Below are 23256 nucleotides of genomic sequence, written 5' to 3'. Positions count from 1 at the left end.
ATTTATTTAAAAAAATATCTTTCCAATATTTGCTTTTGAGATAATTTGATTGTGGATGCTTGAGGCTAAAAGTAACCCAAAAGATTAGGTTGCTCAACACTTATTTTAGGATCGCTTTGATGTGAGTCAGCAATGTTGGGTCTATGTGTGTTTATGTGTACATTCTCTAGGCCTCAGAGGTGTTTTGTTCTTTGGCTTTTTCTTTTTGGAGTATTCCACACTTTGTCCAAGGGTTTGTTTAAAAAGCTTGTTTTTTATTTTTTAAATCACATTTTAAACTTATTTTGTTGTGTTTCTGGAGAGAGTGGAGGTGATGGCAACTTGGAGTTGGTTCTCTCCACCATTTGAGTCCCAGGGATCAAACTTAGGTGTTGCTTGGTACTGGCCTTTACCCACTGAACCATCTCACCAACTTAAGACTTGCCTTTTCTTCTTGTCAGTGGTTCTGTACAACACTTGATTACTGGCTAAAAATACATATATCACATAATTTTATCTAAACAAAATAATATGATTTCCGGTGGTGGTTTCAAACCCCCTTAGTGTTATTCCTTCTCCCTTCCTCTTCAAGCTCCTGTATTCAGCCTCAAACACAATGATAAGGGCTACTTTTTCTGTTATGTCTTTCCTTAATCCCATGAGTACCTTCACATACACTGCTGATCTGTTTTGAATTATTTGTGTATTATGTGACTCCAGCTGTTTTGGAATTCAGGTTTGTTACTTGTTAGATTTCTTTGTCAGTGACTGTCCTTTCTTATATATAGCTATAATCTTCCCCGTTGTAGGGCCCACTGATGGTCATCTATGCCATGTGTAAATCACCTAGACTCCTTTCCTCCTAATTCTCTTTTATTTCCCAGACTATCCCCAAATCTCTTCAGAACTTTGCATGCCTGCAACACCTCTGCCCCTTCTTACAGCACATCAAACCTTGTTCTGGAATTTCATATCCTGTAGACTCCATCTGCATTTATCCCCACCCCTAGTAATGGCAACTTTGCTTTGCTATCTGAGTGAAAATATTAATCTGTGGTAGATCTGTCACCTTTCTTACCAAGGAGACACTACCTTTGTCCTATATTGAGTGAAGAGATATTATTTCTATGGGTGAAGTGAAATTATATGAGTGACTTCTAAATTAGAAGATGTTGCCTAAATCAAAATAAATTTTCATGAATCTAGGCCATGTTTCCCCTAATGAATGGCTGTTAGGTAATTTGGAGAGATGACCCCAAATATATTCTTAGCCTGGTCAGTGGAATGTAGAGTCAAGTTTCTCAAATAGTAGATGCATGAGGTTCAGGGTTCTTTAGGCCTTCATCACAGTCCAAATCTGTCACTGAGTCCAAATTGCTTCTGACTGCTGAACTAACTCTGGGCAGGTACAAAATGTGTAGAACTTCTCTGTAACAACTCACAGTTTCCTAAAGCTTAGAGGTAGTAGGAGCTCTGGGCTGCCCTACTGCTCTTAGATTACAGAAGAAAAGCAGAGAGGCAATCAGATCACATAGCCCAAGTGATGAGGGGATCTGAAGCCTAGGAAGTTAAGGTGCTTGTCAGGATTGTGTAGGCTGTTTTGACGCACTCAGCCCTTAAGCCAGTACTCTACTGCATTGAATTGCCTCTGCTCATAGCTTTGTTGGAGGGATATAAGACAAAAAACAAAGCTAACTAACGTACTTTGTGACTATACCAGAGGAAAAACCACCCTCCTATTTAGGTGGTAGCAATGAGTTTCCATGTTCCTTCTGTTAAAAAAGAATAGAGGTGTGGTTCTTTCTAATCCTCTGCACAGATGCTATAGAAGGGTATATATACCTGATCTTTAGCATCCAAAGGGTCCCCCAGAGAATGTGTACATCCACAAACTTATCAAGTAAAACTGACTTGCTCATGTTTCTCCACCCCACCTCAGTATGTTCTTAATTTGTCAAAGTCTGTTTTTCAACTCTTACATTATTAGTTTATTTTGTGTGTATATTTGTTATTTGATAAGATTTTGCTCAGTGCTGGGTGGTGGTGGTGCATGCCGTTAATCCCAGCCCTTGGGAGGCAGAGTCAGGTGGATCTCTCAAGGTCAGTCTGCTCTACAGAACGAGATCCAGGACAGGCACCAAAAACTACACAGAGAAACCCTGTCTCGAAAAAAAAAAACAACAAACAAAGAAAAAAGATTTTGCTTAGTAAATTCTTCGAGTGTGCGTGTGCAAGGAAACTTTGAGTTGGTTTTCTCTATTGTGTGGCTTTGGGGGATTGAACAAGTTGTCAGGCTTAGCAACAAATACACTTTACTTACTGAGCCCTTTCACTGGCCTTGTCTTTTAACTAGTTCTAAAATCAGAAAATCAGAAGGGGAAGTGAAAAGGCAGAAGGTAGCAATTCACTTGCCTCATTGCAACCTGAGCTTTGCCCTTTCTGTATGCTACAATGTAGGAAGAGAGGTGTGAAGATGGGCTTGGAAAGGGGCACCTAAGGGAGGAGGGCAGAATGCTGGAAGGTTTCCTAGGGGGTAATAGCTTTGAAGTTGTGTTAAAATTATCCTTGATAGTACTTTTGAAAATCCATAAACACCAAAACTTGAGAGTCTCTTATATCTAAAACTCAAGAAATGCCTAAAAACATTTAGTTACCCTGGTAAAACACTGGTACATTAATTTTTTTAAACTAAGCTCAGCTATCTAGGTGTTAAGACTTAAAATGGTCAGGTACCTGGGACAGTTAACTGCAGGTTGCTATTTCATAAGGAATGTTGACAAGGTCTAACATTTAGCTAGCATAATGGTAACAAGAGAAGCAACAACTTGGCCCTAACATCTGTAGTATGAAAATCAAAGTGCCATAACAGGAGGAAAGGCAGAGGCAACAAGGAATATTTTAAGACACAGTCAAATACAAGTTTGATAAACTATACATACAGATTTAAAATCACTGTAAGCATGAGGAAAATTATACTAATTCACATAGCCCATTGCCCTAAATAGTGATGAGAAAAATCTGACATATAACTTTCAGGTAGCAGGAAATGATGCAGAATGCAAATATACAAGGGAGAGCAGAGTAAGAATGTGTATACACAAATATCACACAATTAAGTCAGCCTGAAATAACAGTTCTTAAAAGCTATCATATTGTTAATAATATTCAGACTATGCAAATATTGATCAAAGATGAGAAATGAGAAAACACCAATGTAAGTTTCTTATAGTATTCACAAAGGTTGTAGCCTGAAGGTAGACTGATCAAGATGTATACTGTAAGCTCTAAAACACCCATTAGATCAAACAGTTAAGTTAATACCACAACGAATTTAAAAGGCAATCACACAAACTATGGTCTAACCTCTCCCCCAACATGATATATTGAAGTCCTAATACCTATGAAGGGGAGCTTGTTTGGAAATAACATCTTTTCAGTTGTATTCAACTGAGGATGATGGTTTTAGAATGAGCTCTGATTTAGTATGCCTGATACCCTTATTGGATAAGGAGAGCATACACACATAGGAAGAAATGAGTATGTATTAAGGAACAAGAGATTAGGCCATTGCTTCTGAGAGACAAGGAATGCTGGGGATTACTTTAAAAAAAAATCAGAACCTATAAGAGACAAGGATTATCCCATACAGGTTTTAGATAAAGTATGGCCCAGATGATACTTTGACTTCTTAAAAAGGTGAATGTTACTTTGTTTAGACTCCAAAATTAACACAATGAATTTCTTATACTGTGTCACTTAGTGTGTGGTAATACATCAGCCTTAGGAAACTAATTCAATGCTCAATAGAAACAAAAGGAATATATAATGGGACTAACAAACTGAATAGCAAAGTGATAATTTTATCTATAATATAAATTCTGCATTGAAAAGACAGAATTTTGTATGGATTCTTTACAAAGACCTAACTCTATGCAATGTATAAGAATATTGGAAGTAGACTTTAAAGAGAAATGAGTTTTAAAAAAGAGGATGGAGACAAAAATAACAGTTTGTCAAAAGAAATGCTGAGCTATGTTAATAGCAAAATATGCTTTGAAGCAAATAATAAGTTAATAGTTGCTAAGAAGTTATGTAACCAGAAGACAAACCTGTACTTAAGAACAGCCCTTGATTACTGGAAGCAAAATCTAATGTAACTGAACTACAAAGGAAAAAAAATCTACAATTAAAGTTAATAGATCTTAAATACTTGTTTGAGTCATTCTTAGGATAACAGTAAAGCTGTAGAGTACTTAGTTACTTGGACATCATTAGTAACTACCTTAAGTGACAGAACACCTCACACAACAGTGATGTGTACATTTTTTTTTCATTTACATTTTGAGCACTTGCCAAAGCAGACCTTATTCTGAACCATAAAGCAAATCTCAGTAGGGCAATCAGGGTTGTTGATTTACTGCAGTGGAATAGTGCTTACCTATCATGCAAAAGGCCCTTAAAACGATTTGTGGGAAAAACTTGGTCTCCTTTAGAACCATCAAAAACTTGAAAAAGTAACCTTTCTGGAGCTCTAGAAGCAAAACTTGCCTTAAAATTATTTTATGATTTTACTTGGATTTGCACCAAAACTTCCCTATGAAAGACCTACATTTCTGAGGGCTACTTAAAGGAATATTTTCTATCTCAACTAAGCCAAAACATAGGGAGCAGAGTGTGATGTGGCTGGGGAAAGTAGCAGTGCTACTGTAGACTCAGAGAAACCTTGGAAAAGACAACAGAGGCTAATAACGAGTAGCTTTTTATATAGGACCATTGAGAAAGTCGTACATGGGCTTAGGAAAAAATGCATGCCCAGGAAGATATATAAGAAGACCCTAAGTTTCATTTAAACTGATTAGATTTCTCTAACCAACATGGGAATGATGACTATATTTTCAAATGCCTATTTGTAACAAAAACTAAGAGCACACAGAAATAGGAAAATACAGCAAACTGAAGAGTAGAATGTAAATTGGCAGATACCATCTCTGAAGAAGTGTAGATGGCTGGACTTAAGATTCTAAAGTGCCTTAGTTATGGTAAAAGAGCAAAAGGAAAACAATAGTGAAGGAAATGAAACATACATAAGGCAAATAAAAATATCACCAAAGTACAAAAAGGAACCAATCAAAACAATGGACCTGACAAAATGAACTCAACTTTAAATATTCATTATAGTGTTCAAGGAAAAATATGAGCTGGCAGAAGAAGTGAAGACATGACATTTGAATTAAGTATGAGGAACAGAACGAAGCAAGAGGTTAAAAAGTGTACAGGGTTTATAATTGTAACATACAATTAAAGGAACCAATATAGAATATCTAGAAGAGAAAAATTTCAGAATAGTGGCTGAAAAACTGCAAAATTTTTGAGGCATAAATTTACATGAGTAAGATATCCTGTATAGTCTAGGATAAACCCTAAAGGAAGGGTGTGTATGTGTGTCAAGATACATTATCACACTTATCAAAAGCCAGAGAAAGAATCTGAAACAAAAGAAAAGCAACTCAAATACTTCAAATTATTGGTTGACTTAATAAAATTTTAGACATCTAAAGGAAAGAGGAAGATAGATTCATAGGAACTGAGAGGAGGGAAATGAAGGGGGAAGAGTGGAGAAGGGTGGAGAGAGAGAACATAACAACACTGAGGTTTTGTGTCCAGGGGATTTTCTGCAAAAATGGACATAACGTTAAAACATTCTCAAAAGCTATGAGAACTCATTACTACTAGATCGATTTTTTTTAATCCAGATGTAGTTGGCTCATCTCTTTAATCTCAGCACTAGGGAGGCAGAAGCAGGAGGATCTCTGAGTTTAAGGCCAGCCAGGGCTACTTAGTGAGACCCAGTTTCAAAATAAATAATTAATAAATAAATAAATATATAAATAAAATAAATACAAGGTTACCATGAACGGTAATAATTCGAACTCATGTTGTAAAGATTGTGAGCTAAACTTAATACATTGAAAAATAAAACACGGTATTACTTTTAGTTTGTAGTTCCAATTATGTGTAGATTTTAGAAATAAAAGTCCATGTTATATGTACATCTTATAAAGATGTGATTCATGATACTGGGAAATAAGGCAGAACTCTATGCATCCTTTTGCAGTGAATTTGTCATCAGTTCGAATTTAAATTTAAATATGAGAACCAGTAATTAAACCTGAAAGGGATTACAAGTCTTTTATAGTTTGGATGCTTTTGAATCATAGTATCACATACATCATATAGAAGCCATATGAAAAATAATTTAAAGGGAAAGGATCAGTCTACTAATGTTCAGTGCTCCCAAGTACCAATTCTACTGTATTTTGTGCTCCATCTATTTCATTTATACTTTGTTAGTTAGGTTTGGTTATTGTATGCTCCTAGTCCTACAAGTTAACTGTTTTCATCTTTTTACAAGTCATTTTGAATACTGTAGGAAACATACCCTTCTATGTTATGCTTCTTGGAATATCAGGAAAAGATATAGGAAAGCGAGGATTGGAACTTGAATTACTAATTCCTAAATGCTTAAATTATACTAGATAATTTGTATTTCCATTTAACCCTTATGCAATCCCTCAATGAAAGATATTATTATGTTAGAAGAGTGTATGTGGGAGTCTTTGTAGGTTCCCACAAAGAGTACTGCCAGTATACACACAGAAGGAAACAAAGGAACCAAACTGACACTATCCATCCACCTCCCCGACTCCCATCCCCCAAACAAAAAACAGTTGAACACCAGTAGCTGTATTGGAAGGAATGGCAGGCCAAATAAATAAATAAATAAATAAATAAATAAATAAATAAATAAAAAGTTAAGAGACACAAAATCCAAACTATTTAAAGCAAATGTCATTTTGTCAGCCATCACTTTAAATGCATTACACTAAAGGGAAAGAAGTAAGCAGGAAAAAAAGCAGGTCAACAGTGAAAGAATAGGGGAAAGTCTCTATGCAAATTAACACAAAGTGAGTTAGGGCAGGGAGCAAGAGATCTGTATTCAGACTTGGGGGAATGGTGGTAGCCACTTTAAAAATGAGATGCTTAGAGGAGACAAGGAATAGTGTATGGGGATTAAGAGAGTCAATTGACTAAGGCAACAGAACAGTATTTCCAGTGCTGTAAATTTCAAATCTCCAAAATATATTAAGTAACCATTAACAAAACTGAAAGGTGAAAAGGACAGTTCCACATTAATATACATAATATCTTACTTTCAGTAATGAGTAGAAAACTGACCAATACAAAATAAAAGACTTCAATATTATAGATTAAGTCAGACCTAAAAAATCAAGACTACTCCTCTGCCCAAAGGTTGTAGTATTGTTCCACCTAAAATTTTTCTAAGAAAATCTATATATTAAGCCACAAACCCAGTCTTAATTTTTCATGCCAATCTGATGTCATATGCCTTGAGGTACACACTCAGAAAGCCAAGGTAAACTTGAGCTACATATCACCACCCTGTTCCCCAAAACTGAAGCTAAATATAAAACACAGCAGAAGAAAAAGAGCAAGAACAACAATAAAATTTTAAATCACCATGCACACATATTTCTTGATTATAAATGAAATGGGCCAACAAATCAGTAACAGCAAATTGAGAAATTCTGAAATATGTAGGAATTATGCATATAGTAATTCTACAGCCAAGGAGACTGAGTTAAATAATGGACAAAGTAAAAGACATTGACATCTAAACTTTAGATTTTAAGGCATACATACACATAGTGACATGTACCTGAAAAGGCACTCAAAATTAGTTTTCCTTAGTCAAGTGAAAACTACATCAAAATCAGATGCTTCATTATACCCATTAGGTGGCTTTCCTCTTCAAAGAGGAGAATTAAATATTGGTAAGTATATGAGAAATTAGAATTTTTCTCATATTAATAGGAATGGAAAATTATGCTGACATGGTAGAAAGAAATTTGTGGTTCCTCAGTAAACTAAAGAGAATTATTATATGACTTGATTTGACCTATAAGTATATCACCAAATGAACTGAAGTGTTCAAACAAAAGCTTTCTACCAATTTTCAAAGCAACACTCTTCAAAATAGTCAATATGTAGAGAAAAATCCAAATATTCACCAACTAATATATAAAACAGTATATTCATAAAGTGATATTCAGTCATTACAGTGAATGAAATGGATAAATAAGCATGAATTTTACTAAGGACCCCAATACTAATCAGGACTGTCAATGAAACCCTTTACTGAGCAAATGTTGTGGCCTCTGTAAGAAGATGCCTGTGATTTGAGCTTCATCCCTTTCCCCAGTATTAGGCAGGAACTTGTAGCACCAGCCAGATGGAACTGATCTGCATTTGCTTATATTATACACTACTGGTTGACTACAGGGGGCTTGGTGGTGATGAAATTTAGGCATGTTTTAGTGCTGTTTTAGCCTTAGTAGCTTGTAGGTTTTGAGTATTTCTTAACTCTGTGCCTGAATCAATAGACACAAGATTCCAGTCCAGCATTGTGCCAGCCAGTGCAGTGTTGTAATGAGATAACACCCTAGTGTTTCAAAGGCTGTATTGGTATGGGCCCAGAGGCCACAGCGGTCTGTCCAGGATCTTTGAACAGGCATTCTCAAAGGAAGACTGCAAAATATGGAATGAGTACCTACTTCAGTATACAAATGCCATGCCCTTATTACAAGAGTCAAAGGTGATGTCAGAATTATTGTAAGATGGGAAAAAACAAGCAACAAATGGCTAATCACAAAGAAATGGAAATGTGTGAACTACCAGAAATATTATGTGAAAGTCATGAAAATAACTTTATTAGAGCATCAAACTACAAATTGAACTGACATTTAAGCTTAATGATTGAGAATTCAAAATAAGAAACAATAAATGACTGGAAGGATAAAAGAATGAAATAATAGTAAACAAAATTAGCTGGAAAATAACATCAGTGAAATGACAAGTTGTTAAAAAATGAAAAATTTTACATAGATGATTAATTAATATATCTGAAAATATATAGAGATAAGAGAAAAATGAACAAGGAGTTAAAAAAAGCTTGTGGGATTGGTGGGACACTATTAAAAGGCAAATGTTTGAGCTTGAAGTTGGCACGTTTGTTTTGCTTACCCAATTCCCTGGATTAAATTAAAAGCACAAATGTTATAACAGGAAAAATGTTTGAATGATTTGTGTTCAAGATAAAATAAAGAGAAAGGTTTAGAGACAAGTATTCATGACAGGAAACTTCCCATACTAGCAGAAAGATATCCAGGTATAGGAAGTTCACCAGTCTCAGGGTTTAATCTATATATTATGCCCCAGGACATAATTGTAATCTTGTGTTTTACACACACACACACACACACACACACACACACACACACACGTACGCACGTGCATCAAGAAAAAAATGAGAATGTTGAAAACAAATAGTATATAAGAGTCTTCTCATATATGTAGCATATATCCCAACAGAAACATCATGCCTTGAGAAAGTAGGATGGTATTTAAAATGCTAAAGAATATTTTAGCTTTTCAATTCTGTGATGAATACTTGAACAGTTTAAAAAGAGGAAACATCTGTTTTGACTCATGGTATTTGGGGTTTCAGTCAATGATCTACTGCCTCCATTGTTTTGGAAAGGCCAAAGACAAGGCTTAGACCTCCAGATCACAGCCCCAATGACATATTTGTTCCACCTAACATTCCTCAATAATACCTTCAGATTAACCCACTAATTAGGTTTAATACACTAATTAGATCAGTTTCTATGTTCCAGTCACCCCTAAATGAATCCATATTCAAGCTATTAAATGGGGGGGGGGGGGTGCTGCCAACCAAGAATTACTATGCCTAATATAACTGTCCTTCAGAAACAAAAGAGAGACTTTGCAGACTACCCTTTCTCTTCCTAAAAGTTAAGATGATAAAAAGTGACCTGCCTTATGCAAAATGTTAAATGAACAGAGCCTTTGGCTCAGTAGTTGATTGCTTGCCTAGGGTGAATAAAGCCTTTGGTTTGATTCCCAGCCCTACAAAAATGGTTAATGAAAGTGGAAAGGGAATCAGATACAAAGTTCAAAGGTAGACTGCTTGCCTAGAATGTGTAATGCCTTATATTTTATCTCAACACTGCAAAAATTAAAAATAATAAATCTGAAAGTAAAAGACTTCCTGATATCTTCTGTATAAATATCACAATAAAAAGTATTATTCTTTGTTTATGGTCTCATTATGAATTCATGGTTCATCTAGAATTCACCATGTAGAGCAGGCTGACCTCCAACTCACAGAGACCCACCAACCTTTGGATTCCAAGTGTTGGAATTAAAGGTATGTGCCACCAGAGCTGGCCAAAGCTATTCTAATAAATGCAATAACATTAAGAGATAGGCATTTTGTAATCCTTTAAAATGTGACCTGAAAATTCAAAAGGAAGGAAAGGGGAAATTTGAAAGAGAGAGGAAGAGAGAGAAAGAAAGGGAGAGGTTAAATTATTTGTTAATACTTTAAGAGTATTTGTTTAATTATCCTTTTGTAAGCCTTATTATAACCAAAATTCAAAACCTACAATACAGATTTTAGAGAAATTTCCTTAACTACAACGAAGACAGTGAAAATTGAAAAATGACTTACAGAACCACCAGAAAAAACCCAAAATGATAACATTCCTTATCAGAACTTACCTTGAATGTAAATAGATTGAATTATTCAACCAAATGGAATAAAGTGGTGGAATTATTTTTTTAAATGAAATAAAATACAACAACAAAACTGCTATCTTAAGGAGATACGCTTCTCCTGATTGTCACATGTTAGACTCAAAGTGGAGATAGAACAGTTGTAAATATATATCCACCCAATATTGGTGTGTGTAAATGTAGAAAGCAATTGTTGAACAATGAGAAGTGAGAGATAGCCTTCATACAGCTTTAGACCTTTATATACTACTTTAGAGTGCACAGATTATCAAGACAAAAAGCCATCAAGGTAACACTGAGCTTAAACTATCCAAATATGTTCAACCTATGGCCTGTAGGCTGAATGTGGCCCCATGAAACAAGGATAGCTAGGAATACAATGTAACACAAAATTGTAAATTTACTTAAGGTGAGATTTGAGGGTGTGTGTGTATGTGTGTGTGTGTGTGTGTGTGTGTGTGTGTGTGTGTGGGTGTGGGTGTGGGTGTGGGTGTGTGTGTTACAGTCCTTAACTGAGAACTGAAACGTGGTGATACTTTACTTGTGCTTTAATAAATAAAGTTTGCCTGGAGATCAGAGGAAATAGCAAGCCATTTAAAGTAAACGAAGTCAGGCAGCAGTAGCACATGCCCTTAATCCTATCACTTAGCAGGCAGGATCTCTGTGTGTTGAAAGTCACACTGGGGAACAGAGCCAAGCGTGGTGACACATGCCTTTAATCCTAGTACCAACCATAAATTCTGGAGGCCTGTACAGAGAGGAAGTAACAGAGCTGGCCAGGAAGAGGAAGTGATATAGCTAGACAGAGAGCAAATCAGATGACAGAACAGCAAGGCATATAAGCCTAGGTAGACAGGAAGTTGCTTTCTTTGGAAGCTATGGAGTTGGTGAGGTGAGGTTAGCTCATGGTTTGTCCTATTCTTCTGCTCTTTTTCTTGGGCTTTAACCCAAATTTCTGGCTCTGTGTTTTTTATTTATTAAGACCATTTAGAAATTCCTCTACAGATAACTTTGTAGATAACAAAGTTGTGCTACATTGTCTAAAGTTCGGAACCCCTTACCAATACATCAAATGTTCCCAAGACAGACAGGTTGAGTGAAAGTCAAATCTAATTATGATTCATAAAGAAAACTACAATTTCTCTATTTGTATTATATAGCTATTCAATTTTCATAAGAGAAACCATTTGTTCTACCTTCTGTCTAAGTAAATAGGCATCCATAAACATATTCTTGATGAGCAATAAATAGTCATTCTACTAGTGTTGTAAGTTTATTTGTATCTAGATAAAACCAGACTAGCAAAGAGTTCTGCATTTGCTACTTTATGTAAGATTTATGTTTTCTGTACTCAAGTCATGTCACTGATCTGCACTGAGAAACAAAAGAATAAATAGACAGTCCTCTCTGCTCTTTAGTGGTGTGTAAATAAAGCTTTAGGAAGTAAGCTAGTTGAACAAAAATGAATTCATTATAATGAAGTAACTGGAAGATAAATAGCAAGATACAAGAATATTCCCTGCTCTGATTGTAAGATATATATGTAATTCCTAGTCAAACTTCAGGTTGTTTGTTTTGTTTTTAGATTTTTTGGGATTCTTCATTGATAATCATGTCATCTGTGAATAAATGTTTTTCCTCCTTTTCAAATCTGCAAGACCGTTATTTTTTCATCCTTTACTATAGTAGCTAGTACTTCCTCTATAGTGTGGCACATTCTGCTTAAGAATATCTATCTGGGAATTATTTTTCCCTGTTAGGTAATGTTAAATGTATTTCTAGTACATGCAAAATGACTTTGTTACTTTCCACTCAATGTTTATATTTCATAAGAAATGACAACATGGAATAGGAAAAATGTACTGGTAATAATAGTGTATCAATTCCCTTGCCAGGGTTGTGTCAACTGAACTTCTATCACCTTCCAGTGGTGCCATGAGGAGAACTGGATTATCTACTAGAGTTATATCAATGGAGTTTAGGGGAACATTGAGATCTCTTCACCTACCCCCAACACAAAGGCAGTAAGAATTAGTGTTAGACAAGGCTAGTCATCACTGTTCAACCCTATGTGAAGCACACCCTATTGTCAGTGGTCCCAGTAGAGATTTGAACACCTAATATAAATGAAAATAAGCAAAACTCAGATTCTTCAACCCAACATCAGTAGGTCACAATGAAAAACCAAAACCACGTCCTCAATAGGAGGCAATAGTAGCTTAAGTTATTGCATTTTGTTGGGAAAGTATAAGTGGGACTAAGAAGCTGAAATTGCATTCTAACCATACAAGTAAACCAGTCAGACTCCCTTTTTTGCTGGGTAGTGGTGAACCTGGTGAAGTAGGAAGCTGAATTTGCAATCACTATGACCTTGAGCTATAGCTACATAGGAGGACTGATTAAAGATTCTATTAGACTGAGAGTCACATAATTACTAAATGTCCTAGTCATGACTGAAAAACCTTTCATTATAGCAAATTGTAAGAAACTTACACCTTCAATAATGGAAGATATTCTGCAAGTGCCAACATCAACACGAATCAGATGTTGGAAATATCTATAGGATTTTAAGGTGTCACCATAAATATTCTACAAAGTACAATATCAATCAACTTGAAAATGAAGACAATTTTATTTTCAGGAAATAAAGTTGTAAAAAACAACTAAATGCAAATTACAGAAATAAAATTATGCAACTAAAAATTTGATGAATGTACTCAAATGAAATGCCAATGACAAATGAAAGAATTAGTGAAATTGAGCTGTGGCTGGGTTTTGTGCCAGCCCTCCCCACCCTGCACACAAGAATTGAGAATGTGTGAAAGGAATCTGTTGTTCAGGATCTGAACAACAGTACCCACAACACATAAGACATGTAATGCTTCTTTGAGACCACAATGCAATTAAACTTTAAATCAATAACATAACTGAAAAAGTGCTAAGTATTTACAGAGTTTTTAAAAAAGCTTTTAATTCTTTTAATAATTATATATGCACCAAGACCAGAAAATTGTGGTGTTCTAAGAGTCAAATGAACATTTAATTCTGAATTTTAAATGCTACATCCACTTAGTAAGAAAATTATCAGAAAACTACAGCAGTAACAATATTTGAAATAAACATGCCTCTAAATTGAGTGCTTCACAGGATTGATTTTATTTATTGTGTCAAAATATACCTGAGTGCTGCATAGGTTCTTTTGTATACTTCTAATCAGATAATCAATATTCATTAAGTTATCCCACACCAAATAATCAGTAGAGATAAAAAGATATAAAAGTAGCAGTAAAAAGCCTTTTCTCATTTTTATATATTCTCTCAAAGGTAACTAATATTATGATAATTTTCTACTCTGTCCTTCCTGAAAAATATTCAGAGAAAATAAAAACAAATTTTAAATGTAAATTAAACATATAATCACATCTAAAGTATAAGGACAGCATAGGGCTTTTATCAATCTGGCACTAGCTATGAAATCTGATTTGGAATTTGGTCTCATGTCCACTGAATTTTCAGATTTTAAAATATATTTTTTCGGTGCTGAGATTCAAAGCCTATGTCTCACATATGCTAGGCAATAATGTATGTGAGCTACATACCTTTTTCCACTGAGCTACAGTCCTAGTCCAAATTAAACTTACCTATAAATTATGTTAGATAAGTTTCAAGAAATTGAAAATTATTTTAAAGTAAATGACAATATAACTTACCAAACTTCAGAATGCATGAAAAAATCCTTAAAAATTTAGAGCAATGATGAAAAAGAAAATTCTAAAATTAATATTTTCTACCTCAGGCAACTAGAAAAACAATTCAATCTAAAGTAAAACAGGAAAAAGTAGTAATGTTAAACTAATGAAAAGTTTTTTACTATAATTAACAAAACCAAATGAATCAAGAAAACTAAAAGCTATGTTTTAGAAAAGATAAATAAAATTGGTAATGCTGTTCTAACTTTAAAAATGAGAGTATTCAAAGTATTATAAAAATGATCATTTATGTGTCCAATTTAATAACCTCACTGAAATTGACCAACTCCTTGGTCAATTGACCTGATAAAGCTCACACAAGAAATAGAAATCTAAGCAAATATGTACTTATGGAAGAAATTAAAATAAGGACCAGTAACATTCCAAGTAGAAAGCAAATGCTACATGTTCTCACTGTTAAACTCTATCACAAATGTAAGGAAGAAGTGTGTGTATATGTTAACTTGTGCTAAATGCTTTAATTGTGTTTCCATAATCATGTCAGTAGGTTTTAATTATAAAAATACAGTTAAGTAAAATATTGTAACTTTTCCTGAAAGGTTGAATTTTGTACTAACAGGTTTTCAAGCTAGTAAGTTGAAAATCATAATGATGTTAATTCTGATATGTTTAGCATCATAGATGCAGCCAGTGTATAATGTGTGGTGGAATGTCAGAGATCATACAATGTATAGTTAATAACTATAGAAATGTAGTAGATGGCTAGATAAATGTTTCTTTTTTGCTTTAATAGAATATATTTCTTGTACAGAGTGGTAGATTTCATGGCATTTTCATTAAAATACATCATCTACTCCAACCACATTTACCATATTCTCATTAATCTCTTCTATTGACCCCATCTTCCTGTTGCTAACCTTCTCCCCATTTCCCTGAATACTTCCCTCCCCTACTTCTCTGCCATTCATGTGTGTGTGTATATCTGTGTGCATGTGTGTGAAATCTAGGTTCTAAATATGAGAGAAATTCTGACGTTTTGTCTTTCTGAGTATGGCTATTTTCACTTAGTATAATTTAAGTGTGGTTCCATTGAAATATTTTCCTGTAAATGTGATCATTTCATTCTTTAGAGATAAATAAAAGCTCATTTTCTGTTAATGTGCTCATAGACATCAAAACTGATTTATACCACCTCCATTTTAAATTGTTTCATTGAAGCTGGGCATTGGTGGCGCACACCTTTAATGCCAGCACTCGGGAGGCAGAGCCAGTTGGATCTTTGTGAGTTTGAGGCCAACCTGGTCTACAGAGCGAGATCCAGGAAAGGCACAAGCTACACAGAGAAACCCTGTCTCAAAAAACCAAAAAAAAAAAAATGTTTCACTGAGGTGGATAAGGCCAAAGCACTGGGCCATGCCTTAAGCAAACAAAGAGATGTGACATGTGCAGAGAGCACTCTGGCCAGAGGAAATCTGACCCATAAGCCCCAAACCAAAAGATGATGACATGCAGCCTAGAGCCAACCAAGAAACACCATAGCAGCCAGAAGCAAAGCCTGACAAAAATCCACATATATAAACCTCAGCTCTTTGTTTAATAAAAGAGAGACGGCTTGCAAACCTACTGGAGTCTGTGTCATTAACTCTGCATCTACCCACCCCCTTCTCCTGTGATCAGAGACAGCGAGACCCCAGCTGCAGAGCCAGCAACAGTTTCACAGTGAACAAGGATGGTCTCATACCTCTATTCTGTACTGAATTATATTTCCAAGAGTGGTATTGCCACATCACCTGGTAGTTTGTCATTTTTCGTTTTCTTGAGGAACATCTATACAGACTTTCATAGTGGCTGGACTAATTTATATTATTACCAGTTTTGTATAACAGTCCCCCTCACACCCCTCCTCAGCATTTTCTGTTGTTGCTTTTCATGTGTGGGTGTGGGTGTGCATGCACATGTGTACAGGCATATGGAGGCCAGAAGTCAATCTTGGGTGTCTTTCTTCAGGTTCTGTTTACCTGTTGTTTGTTTTGTGGTTATTGTCGCTGTTTGCTTGCTTGTTTTTCTTTGCTTTGAGACAGGGTCTCTCACTGGCCTGGAACTGTAGCTTACACTACCTAGACAGTGAGTCCCTGGGATCCAACCTATCTCAGTCTCTTCAGCAGTGGCATTACAGCATGTGTTACCAGACCTGGCTTCTTTTTATTTAAGTTCTATAGCTGAAATTCAGGTCCTCATGCTTGGAAGACAGAAATTATACTAAAAGAACTATCTCCAGAAGGAGCCCTACCTGTTACCTTAATGATAACTTTTTCAGTGGAGACAAGATGGAATCCCAATCTTTTGATTTGCATTTCCTAAATGGCTAAAAATACTGATTGTTATTTCATGTATTTATTGGCCCTTTTTTGCTGTTTTACTCATTACTTATGGTTTTGATTTTTAATATTTACAGCATTTTATATATTCTTGATACTAGTTCCCTTCAAATGTATAAGTGGCAAAAATTTTCTCAAATTTTGTAGGCTGAACCTTGACTCTTTAAAAAAAGATTTATTTATTCATTTGTTTATTTTTATGTGTGTGAGCCTTCATGAGAGTATGTGCAGGGACCTGGGGGCAGCAGATTGCTTGCAACTGGAGTTAGAGGTAGTGTGGAGCCAAACCAAGCTATTCTGTGAGTACATAATGTGACAACTCACCCATCTTTACAGATTTGACTTTTGTATCTTTTGCTGTGCAGAAACTTCCTAATTTTATATAATCCTACTTGAAAATTCTTGCCATTATTTTCTGACTTACTTGAGTTCCTTTCAGAAGATTCTTGCCTGTGTCTATACCGTTGAGTGTTTTCCCTGTTAGCAGCTTCAATCCTTCAGGTCTTATGTTAATGTCTTTTCTTGTTTTGAGTGGGTTTCATGCAGTGTGAGACAGAGCTATCAAGTTTCAATCTTGAACATGTGCATATTAAGTTTCCCAGAACCATTTGTCAAAGATGCTGTTTTTAATCCCTGCACATGATTTTTGAAATTATGTCAAAACCAGTGGCCATAACTGCATGGGCTTATTTTTTTTGTTTGTTTGTTTTTGGTTTTGATTTGTATATTTAGTTTACATAGTGTATTGGTCTATATGTCAGTTTTTGTGCAAGTATCATGTTGTTTCAACATAATGGCTCTATAGTATGTTTGAAATTCCATACTATGGCAATTCCAATATTGCTCTTTCTGCTTAGGAGTGCTTAGTGCATAGTCCTTTGTACTTCTGTATGACTTTTAAGATTTAAAATAATATTTTGAAGAATATTTGGTATTTTGATAGGGATTACATTGAAAATGTAAATAACTTTCTGTTACATGGCTGTTTTTACAACATTAACTCTACCAATCCATCCTGTAGTGTCTTTGATTTCTTTTGGAAGTATTTTAAGATTTTCATTGTTGAGCTTACTTACCTTCTTGGTAAGACTTCTTTCTAGCTGTTTTTTTTTTGAGATCCTTGTAAATGGGACCAGTCTCCTATGCAGAATGTTAGTTATCATATAGAAAAGCTGTTGACCTTTGTATTTTGATTTTTATATCCTTCCATTTTGTTAGAAGTGTTTGTCAGATCAAAGTTTGTCTTCCTCTTTGGTGAGAGTTTTAGGGTCCATACTGTCTGCAGTAGGAATGAATTGAATTATTTCATTTAATCTATGCCTTATTTACATTGCTTTATTACCCATGCAAAGGATTCAAACATTATATTGAATAGTTATGGAGAGGCAAGATATACTTGTCTCCTAATACTAGAGGAAGTGCTTTCAGTTTTTATCCCATTGAGTATGATGTTGGCTATAACCTTATATTTGTAGCTTTTATTATAGTAAGCTATGGTCTTCCTATTCTTAGTTTCTTTGGAGTCTTTTTTCATGAAGGGATGATGGAGATTATTCAAAGGCTGTTTTGTATTTATTGCAATTATCATCTAATTTCTGTCCTTAAGCCTTTGTTACATATATGTACATGTTTGTTAACACATACTGATTTGTATATGTTGAACTATCTTTGTGTCTCTGCAATGAAGCCAGTTTGATTATGTTACATCATCTTTTAAAATGTACTTTTGGATTTGATTGATAATTTTATTAATTTTTTTGTATGCATGTTTATCATGGAAATTTGTGTATAGATTTCTTTATTGTCTCTTTATCCAGGCTTTGTATCAATGTAATACTGGCCTCATAAATTATGTTGCTCTTTTTTAACTTTCTATTTTAGGAAATAATTTGGGAAAGATTGATGATAATGCTTCATTAGTGATCTGATGGAGCTTATCAGCTAATCATTTCATCTCGTCCTGGGCTTATGATGTAGCTCATCTGAAATTTATCTGTTGTTTTTGTCTATCTATTGATGAGACTAGGGTATTAAAGTCACTATATTATTTATTTTATATAGGTTTATCCTCCCCTCAGTGCCTCATACTGTTTGTGGTATGAAATTACATTGCTAACATTTGGTGCATATATATTTATATAGTCTTGAGGAATTATCTCTTTATTAAAATACATTGACTTTATCTCTTATCTTTGGCTTGAAGTCTATCTTATCAGATATAAATATGGCTACTGCTATATTTTTCATTGTGAGCCTAGCCTTTAATGGCTGAGCCATCTGAGAACATAAATGAATGGGATGGTTGAGCTGGAAAAGGGATGGAGTGGGAGAGCAATGAAAGAGATACCATGATAGAGGGAGACATCATGGGGACAGGGAGAAACTGGGTACTAGGGAAATTCCCAGGAATCCATAAGGATGACCCCAGTTTAGACTACTAGCAATAGTGAAGGGGGTTACCTGAACTGGCTTATCCCAGTAATCACATCGGTGAGTACTCTGTCATCATAGAGCCTTTCTCCAGTAACTGATGGAAGCAGATGCAGAGATCCACAGCCAAATAACAGGTCCAGCTCCAGGAGTCCAGTCAAAGAGAGAGAAGAGGGATTCTACAAGTAAGGGGCATCAAAATCATGATGGGGAAATGTACAGAGACAACCAAACCAAACTAGTGGGAACTCATGAAATTTAGACCAACACCTGTGGAGCCTCCATGGACTGGGCTAGGTCCTCTGCATAAGAGAAACAGTTGTGTAGCTTGATCTGCTTAAGAGGCCCCCTGGCAGTAGGGTCAAGATACATCCCTGGTGCATGAGATGGCTTTTTGGAGCCCACTACCTATGGTGGGACACAAAGCCTTGAGGCAGGGCGAGGGGCTTGGACCAGCCTCTACTGAATGTACCAGGCTCTGCTGACACCCCATGGGAGGCCTTACTTTCTTGGAGGAGGGAATGGGGGTGGGTTGTGTGGGGGAGGTTGGAGGGGCAGGAGGAGGGAAGAGGGGGAATTGTGATTGGTATGTAAAATAGAAAATTAAGAATAAGTTAAAAATAAGTAAGTAAATAAATAAATATTAAATAAATAAAAATAAATGGCTACTGTAAGAAAGAAGACCAACTTTCCACAGTCTCTTTCAGAAGATAGAATATATTATCACACTCTTTCCTTGTCTGTAAGTTTTTTTCTCAGAAATATTTTGATTGTAAACAATCCCTTATATGTAATGGGTCTATTTTCACTCCATTCTTTCAAATTTATTCCTTTAACATACAGAGTTTTCAGTAGAATTTACTTAAGTTATATGCAAATAATTGTAGCATAGAATATATATATATATATATATATATATATATATATATATATATATAATGACTCTTAACGATTGGTGCTTGCAAAGTGATTAGATAGACATTTATTTTTTATTATAATGTGTCTTTGTGAAGTTTTAATATGTTTGGGGGTATTTGAATTGTATTATTTTGATGTCCATATTGTGCCACAGATTTGGGGAGGATTTTGTTTTGTTTGTTTTTTTGGTTTTTTGAGACAGGGTTTCTCCATGTAGTTTTGGTGCCTGTTTTTGATCTCACTCTGTAGATCAGGCTGGCCTCAAACCCACAGAGATCAGCCTGACTCTGCTTCCTGAGTGCTGGGATTAAAGGCATGCACCACCGCTGCCGAGCCAGATTTGGGAAGTTTTAAGCCATTATGTCTTTAAGCTTTCTGTCTCTTTGTTTCTTCTTCTGTAACTACTATAATCCTTATATTATTTTTTTTTGATGATGCCATGTTAATTCTATAAGCTTTTTGTTTATAATTTTCCTCACCAGTGGATAATTTCAAGTTACCTATTTTTTCCTTTATTTTTATTTTTTGTGAATGGGGGTTTTGTCTTCATTCATGTCTCTACCATACATTAATGGGAGTCCAAGAAGGAAAATAAAGAAAATAGAGTCTGTCTTGGACTCCCATACCACTTGTATGCAGTACCTACAGAGACCAGAAGAGAGCATCATATCTTATAGATAGCTGTAAGACACCATGTGGATGCTGAGGATTGAATTTATCTTTCGCCAGAGTCAGACCAGTAGGTGATGTGTGCTCCCAAGCTGTTTCCAGAGGTTCTCAGGTTCTTTCTGCTGTTGAAATTTTGTGGGGTGTTGATAGAAAACTCCTGTATGCTATCATTCTTCAGTTGCTCCATAATTATATATGAGACTATCAACATGGAATTTTCATGAAATGATATTATAAACTAACTAAAAGACAAATGTCACATGCAAAATACATTTATGTTTTATTTTAAATTTACAGATATTATGTTTTTTGCTTTTTTATTTCCTGATGTGGATTTATTTAACTGTCTAGTGTCTTCCTATTTTATATGTTAGAAGTTTCCTTAGCACTTTTTCAGGGCTCTATGTATAAAAAAGGGTTTCTCCAAATTTGTGTTTTCTTAGAAATGTATTCATTTCTCAATTTAAGGAGTGTATTTTGGTAGATATTAAATTATTGAATATTTTATTTCATTACTTTTAATATGTATATATACTGTATATTTTGTATATTATATATAAAATACTTGCTGTTTTACACAGTTTATGATAAGAATCATGTTTTCAATATTACTCTTACAGTCTTCAGCATTCTGTTTTTATTAGTTATTCGAAATTCATAATGATGCTTTTCTCTTTGGAATTAGATTTTTGTCTTCAAATCTATCTTACTTGGAGCTTCTTGATATCATTATTGGGTACATTAATGTTTTCCTTCGTATTTGGGAAGCTTTGAGCTATCATTCTTCAATTTTTCCCCTTTCTTTATTTTCCTTCTTGGACTCCCATTAATGTGTACATTCGTATAAGTGTGGTTTTCTATGGTTCTCTTCTGTTCAATTCATTTTTCTCCATTATTTGCTTCCCCCCTTGATACCTGGACTAGATAATCTTAATTAGAACATCTTCAAGTTAGTGGATTTCTTGTCTGCTAAAAATCCATTCTTGAGGGTCCTTTATGTCATATATATTTTAATTTTTTTCAATTGGATGGAAGCATTACCCACTTATTTTATTTCTAAATTGAGGAATTTTTATGTAGTTCTTTTTTAGTATCCATGTCTTAATAACAGTCTATATTTGTTGAAGCATCAGCTTCATACTTTACTAAAATCTTTACTGGTGTTTTTCTTTAGTTCTTTGGATATATTTTTAAAAGTTGACTTAATGTCTAGTAAGTCCAGTACCTTTCTTTCCTTTGGAATACTTTCTGTTGATTTCTTTTTCTGTGCATGTGCAGTAATTTACTATTTCTTTGTATATTTTTTTATTTTCTTGGAAACTGAACATTACATATGCAAATAGGTTTTCTCCATTCATATAGTTTGTTTTTGTTGCTAATCTGTTCTTTTTCATGATTTTCCTGTATAAAATTTGTATATTGTAATGTGTGGATAATGAGTTATCTTTGCAGCTTTGAGCACATATAATGATTAGGTAAAATTTTCCCTAAATAACCAATATGTCACTCACTCTTTACTAAGGGACTTTCTCTATGTGTATTTTGTTTCACATGTGGTATTCAGGTAGCTCAAAATTGTTTCTTAGCCTTAACCTACTGCTTGCACAGGAGCTTGTGATAATTAAGAAGTAAGCATCTAGGAACTTCAAGTATTTCCTATGCTACCATACATTCTGCACATTCATGTGGACTTCATATAAAAAGCAGTGTGTTATTGTTTTCCAAAGAACTCTTTAAATATACCACAAAATGTATCTTTATCATCCATTGTTTTTACATTTTCATTATTTTGTTGTGTTTTTATTCCAGTTACCGTTAGTTATTTAACCTTATATGATAGTCAATAATTGTTATTAATTCTTTATGCTTAACACTGGTATGGGAATCTACTCATAGAAAAGTCTCTGCATCAGCCCAAATAACTAAAAATTTCATGCGCTATTGTAGCATGAATCTTAAAAGGTCTTATTAATGAAAACAAACCTGGGATCAATGCTGGAAGACCAGAGAAGCAGAACAAGCCACAGCTTCCTCACCTCACCAATTCCTCAGCTGATCCTGTTTCCTCAGACTGGAAGCCTCTTCAGTCCTCATCCAGAATGAATCTCAGCTGAACTGTTGCTCAAAAGCCTAAAAGCTTAACCAGGCTATAATTCCCTGTCCTCAAGCCTGAAATACCTTTCTGCCTCCTGCCATTACTTCCTGGGATTAAAGGCGTGAGTCACCATGCTTGGCTATTTCCAACATGGCCTTGAACTCACAGAGATCCAGGCAGATCTCTGCTTCTGGAATGTTAGGATTAACGGCGCGTGCTACCACTGCCTAACCTCTGTGTTTAATATTGTGGCTGTTCTGTTCTCTGACCCCAGATAAGTTTATTGGAGTGCACAATATTTCAGGGAAAACAATACCACCGCAAGCTATATTTTTTCTAGAGAACTTATTAGCAGATCCAAATAGTTATTCTGTTTTTCTTACTGAGAATCAGAAGGTTT

At 34.9% G+C, this 23256-nt stretch overlaps 1 long non-coding RNA gene across 32 annotated transcripts in view; it reads right to left on the bottom strand.

The window, feature by feature from the left end:
• LOC128094214 (uncharacterized) overlaps positions 1–23256 on the bottom strand; it is a 107665-nt gene that overhangs the window by 43259 nt on the left and 41150 nt on the right. For 13 of the 32 annotated variants that reach the window (XR_008212859.1, XR_008212862.1, XR_008212856.1 and 10 more), the window contains one exon: positions 19205–19353. The exons of 12 other annotated variants lie outside the window; for them this stretch is intronic. This is a non-coding gene — a long non-coding RNA (uncharacterized LOC128094214). Of the gene's footprint in view, positions 1–6752; positions 10376–13269; positions 14393–17820; positions 18024–19204; positions 19354–23256 lie in introns of those variants that run through there. 7 more of the 32 variants (XR_008212858.1, XR_008212872.1, XR_008212876.1 and 4 more) reach the window with 3 other exon arrangements.

This window comes from Peromyscus californicus, unplaced genomic scaffold, assembly GCF_007827085.1.
Source record: "Peromyscus californicus insignis strain IS unplaced genomic scaffold, ASM782708v3 Scaffold_4__1_contigs__length_199733344, whole genome shotgun sequence".
In the NCBI taxonomy this organism is placed as follows: domain Eukaryota; kingdom Metazoa; phylum Chordata; class Mammalia; order Rodentia; family Cricetidae; genus Peromyscus; species Peromyscus californicus.
Note: the sequence above shows the minus strand (reverse complement) of the source record. Positions and strands in the feature narration are given on the sequence as shown.